We start from the raw sequence: 5,476 nt of genomic DNA, 5'->3' as shown, positions 1-5,476 counted from the left end.
AGCAGAGCCATGTTAGGAGGTAAAACTCCAGGGAAATGAATAAGGAGAACTTCCCAGTGGCAAGATGGCTAATAGACTACATAGTATTTTCAAATTTAAGGAAACCATGTACATATCCAGTATATTGCCCCAAAATCCTCAGTAAAATCTAATACATACCCATAAATGCTTTTCGTGAGTGTTGAGAAAACTCAATTAAAAGAGGCTATGTAAAATAAACAAACAAACAAGCAAATAAATAAATAAATAAATGGGGCTATGTTCTTTGACTGGTTTTGAGTAGTTAGCTCAATCGATTAAGTATTAGCACAAAATTGCTGATTAGAAAACAGCCACATAATCTCACTGGCATACAGAAATAAATTTTTGTTTCTCATAAAAGCAAATAAGCAGTATTAATGTAAGCAGTAGTTAGCTGATCCAGACTTACAAGCATGGTTGTTTTCCACATATTTCTCAACCTTCTCTCAGATTAGTGAAAGCTAATTTGGACATGTTCTTTTAATAGGATGGCACAAATGCAAGAGAATGAGAAAAAAATATGCAATAATTCTTGAGGTATAGAGATGAAACTTGAACATAATCACTTCCATCTCTTCATTATTTTACTGGTCAAAACAATTGAAAAGCCTGAGCCCAGATTCAATGGATTGGATAATCTCTCCTTCTCTTTGGGAAAAACTATAAAGTCTATGGCAAAAAGAATGGAGAAAGGGACATTGGAAAGAAATATAAATATTTCCATATTCATGTCTCTTATTCCTACATTGGAATGAAAGATATTATGTTTTGTCCCAAATCTCTTTTATCTCCCCTTGAATATGCAGTGATCATAAAAGAAGCACCAGGCTTCACAGAAAAGTATAATAAAGGAGTGGAGTCTAGACATTTTCCTATACAAGATGAAAGTCACCTGAAATTCCGCTCTGAATTGCGTTTGGTGGATAGATGTGAAGTGGTTATGAGTTTATGTGCAGCACAGTCTGTATCTTGAACCCATGCTTGTCTAAATAATTAAAGCAACCCTGTGTGCACATTCACCATGTCTGTTTTTTAAAGAAACAGTATGGGGTAATAATATAAGACTAATTTTCTGACATCACCTCATATTAAGAGATAGCTTTTGAGATTGGGATTGTATTTTCGACCTTTACTTTTTAGGCAGAATGCAAACAACATTGACAATTTATAAACACTTAAGTGTGTATATGTTCTGGGATTGTCTTCTTAATGCGGCAGCCAATGGATTGGTCTTCAAGTTATTATGTAAACCAAAATCAAAAAGATACGAACAGATATATTAGAGGTCAAAATCTTGTCTTTGCTGAGACTGACTCTGAAATAGAGAAGGCATTTCGGAAGAGCAGAACCTATACTTGTTGAGAATATCTTCAAGGAGTGACAGTGACTGAATTAGAATTGAAGATTTTAAATGGTAGATGTCTTCAGGTGCCTGGGTAGTTCAGTCAGTTAAGTTCGGACTCTTGATTTCAGCTGAGATCATGATCTCAGGGTCCTGAGAAAAAGCCCCATGTTGAGTTTTCCACTCAACAGGGAGCTTGTTTGTCTCCCTCTCCCTCTGCTCTTCATTCTGCTTGTGCTCTCTCTCAAATAAATAAATAAATAAATAAATAAATTTTATTTTATTTTATTTTATTTTTAATGATAGATGTCCTTCCACAAAGAGATGCAGAAAAAAAAAATTGAAGGAAGTCAGGTGCAGAGAAGTAAAGTATACTGTTGTGAAGTCTCTAAGGCCCTCTTCTAAAAGCCATCAATAGTTACAATTTCAAGTGTATCAGAGTATGTTACCATATGTTACCAGAGTAAGTGAATTGTATAACAGCACTTAGAGAAGTATGAAACTGTATTGAGTAAAGGGGATTCAGCTTTCATTTTTTAATTATTTTATTTATTTATTAGAGAGAGAGGGAGTATGAGCACAAGTAGGGGAGGCAGAGGGAGAAGCACACTCTCCACTGAGTGGGGAGTACGATGCAGAGCTCAATCTCAGGACCCTGGGATCATGACCTGAGCCGAAGGCAGATGCTTAACTGACTAAGCCACTCAGGCACCCCTCAGATTTCAGATTCTAAAATGATTAAGTATCAAAAAGGAGTAGACACTGCTTCACGGATATTAATATTATAATGAGTTCAGTAAAAGAGAACAGAGATGGGTTCTTACAAACAGAACTCCTCTCTAGCAATATCTCTTCTCATTTAAGGTGCTTGATGTCATCAAAGTCCCCTCTCTTTCCCTTATGGGATTTTTCTGAATGCCAATCTTCAGGCAGGAGAAAAGTTTCTGGTAATATACCTGAGGCATATTAGTATAGTTTTATCCACATTTAGTGCTACCATTCTGGTCCTACTGCATCACCTTCCTACGTGATCCACCTATTTATGTTCTGGGCCCCACAGTGTATCCTGCACATAGTAATCAGAGTGTTCCTTTAACAACATAAATTATATCACATCATCCTCTGCTTTAAAACCTCCAATGGTTTCCTCTCTATAGGCCTAACTATATTTTATTTTTATTAGTTAATGAATTAATTTTATTGTGGTAAAACTGACATACTCATTTCCAATTGTGAGTTTTTATGTCTGTTCTTCAGTGTTTCATACGATGCTAGCTGATTTCAAGACTACCCTATGATTTGGATTCAGCATTCAGTAGTACTTCATGGAATCCCCCTCAGAACTTACACTTTTTTTTTTCGCTTGTTGGCTAAACAGTGCCTAACAGGTTTCATTTTACTTTGCATGGTGTAATAATAAAATGCTTCCTAAAATCAGAGCTAAAGGAAGTCAAGCTGGGATTGTAATGCATATTACAAAAGACAACCTGAAATGTATGCAGTAGTAGCACAAAGCAATAAAATAATTGAATATTAATCCCATCCAAAAACATTTATATTTATATACTTGATATCTGTGAAAATAAGTCTGACAATTCTAGCCCTCAAAAAGCTTATGGTCTATATAGATATGCAGGAATGTAAATGATTAACAAAAATATTAGTAATATTCACATGAGTCCAATAACATGAATCAAATAGATATAAGGCCAAAGAAATGGGAATAATGACAGTATCAACTTTGAAAAAGCATCACAGAGGAAAAAGAATTTGAGTGAAGGCTAAGACATAATTTTAGTAGATAAGGAGTAGAAGAAACCCACTTGAGCCAAGAAAATCACATGATTCAAGAGATGATGTCCAATTTAAATGATAATTAAAGTCAAATGTGCTGGTTACTTACATATTTATGAGATTTTGAATGTGATACTAAGGTAATTTGACTTGCTTTTTTTCCCCCCTCCTCTTATAATTCTTTCCTTAGAGGAAAGCCATTTGAGAGATTGCATGATTGGATTTAGGCTTTTTGTAGGTACATCTAGTTGCAGTCTGAAGGACTGAGTGGAAGGAAAGGAGGTTGATGAAGGCAGGACAATTAGAATATTATTATTATGAATGACAGAAATCAGGAGGCCATCTTTTGAGCTAATTAAAAATTATGTGTTTATTAATAGAATTATATTTATATCATTGCTTTTCAGAATAGAGATGCAAAATAATGTGTCTATAAATCACAGAGCATGTGAAATGCAATAAAGAATATCAACAGTGATTTTATCTAGTTATAGAGACCTTATCTTTATTATTGTATTAATAGTTGTTTTGGTTGCCAGAGACAGAAATGTAAATCTAACTAAAAGGCAAGTAAGAAATATATTGGTCCAACACATCAACTGCAGGAAGAACTGGGATAGCTGGAAATGGTTGGAAGCAGGGACTTAAATACGAACAAGATTTTCTTCCATTTTTCATTTCTGTCTCTATATCTATATATCAGGTGGACAGCTTAATGACATCACAGTTTTTGTATTTAAGATTTTATTTATTTGTTCAGAGAGACACAATGTGAGGCAGAGACATAGGCAGGAGAAGCAGGTTCTTTACGGGGAGCCCGATGTGGGACTCAATCCCAGGACCCCAAGATCATGCCCTGAGCCAAAGGCAGACACTCAACCGCTGAGCCACCCAGGTGCCCCAATATCATAGTTTTGAACCAGTGAGATAAGAGTATATCACCACGTACTGCATTTTAAAAGACATGTAGAAAATAAATAAATAAATAAATAAAAATAAATAAATAATAAATAAATAAATAAATAAAGATGATGATGATAGATAGATAGATAGATAGATAGATAGATAGATAGATAGATAGATGATAGATAAAGTGTAGAGTGATTGACTTGGCATAAGTTCTAGTCACTGAAACCAAAGAGATGGAATAATATATAAGGACAGCAGTTCTCATTTGGATCACAGACATAAAGCAAGGAAGAGAATATTTCCATTAAAGACTGCACATATACCTTAGTTTGCTGAAAAACATAATCTTGGCTTTGGCAAAATGGAGAACCAGGCTAGAGAAAACGGCTTCCACTAAAAATATGGAGAAATGCCTGATAACAGGGAGCAACACAAATCATAACCATCAAAACACTCTTACTTCCTAGCTGAGCTTCCATGAAGGAAAAGAGAACTGCTCAGGTGCCAGGAGAGAAGGGAGACTTAAAAGCCCAGGTGGGGCTCACACATGTAGCTGCTAACCACCAAGGGCTAGAGGAACCATAATTTTGCCTGTAGAGAAATTGAAGATAAGACCTTGGAAACTTGAAGAATTAAAAATGACACACCTGTGTCAGGTCAGTGATACTTCAAGGAGTATAATCCTAGTGATAAAAAGAGCAAAACTCCATCTACAAAGCATTGTCAAGAAGATTTATATCTGCTCTGGTACTTGTTGGGAATTTTTTTTTTTTTTCCTTGAACAATTAACAGACCTGACAACTAGGTCTTTCCCAGCACATAATGAGCAAAGAAAATTCTTAAAAAACAAGCAGAGGGAAGAAAACAGAAACTAAATTTCTAAAAGGGTAAATAACAGACAACCAATAGACACCTGGAAGCAACAATACATGTCAGAAGACAATGTAACTCTACTTTTAAAATGATAAGGAAAGTAACTGCTAAAATGTTATTCAAGAGTAAGTAGTAACACATAAATGTATTTTCATGGAAGTGTGGAAAATTCCTTTCCTACCTCCCTTTCTGGGGAGTCTTGCACTTCCTTGGCATCTTTTGGGAACAGTAAGAGCAACTGATTTTTATTATTACAACACCTTCAAACACAAGTTTTATGGACTACTAGAAGTGAAAACTGTCATGTTGTGGGTTGCCAATAAACACTATTAAATGGAAATTATATTACATCCATACACATCGTAAGAGAAAGAGAAGTAAAAGAAAAAAATCACTCACATAGGGAATTTTGAAAAAGATTAACCAAGTATGCTCAAAATAATTGCAGGGAAAAAAATTTAAAATGCCTAAATTAGTATACTAAATATCAAAGTAGCAATTCAATCAACTGAGTTAACCTAAGAATGTATAAAATAA

This window comes from Canis lupus, chromosome 22, assembly GCF_003254725.2.
Source record: "Canis lupus dingo isolate Sandy chromosome 22, ASM325472v2, whole genome shotgun sequence".
In the NCBI taxonomy this organism is placed as follows: Eukaryota; Metazoa; Chordata; class Mammalia; order Carnivora; family Canidae; genus Canis; species Canis lupus.
Note: the sequence above shows the minus strand (reverse complement) of the source record.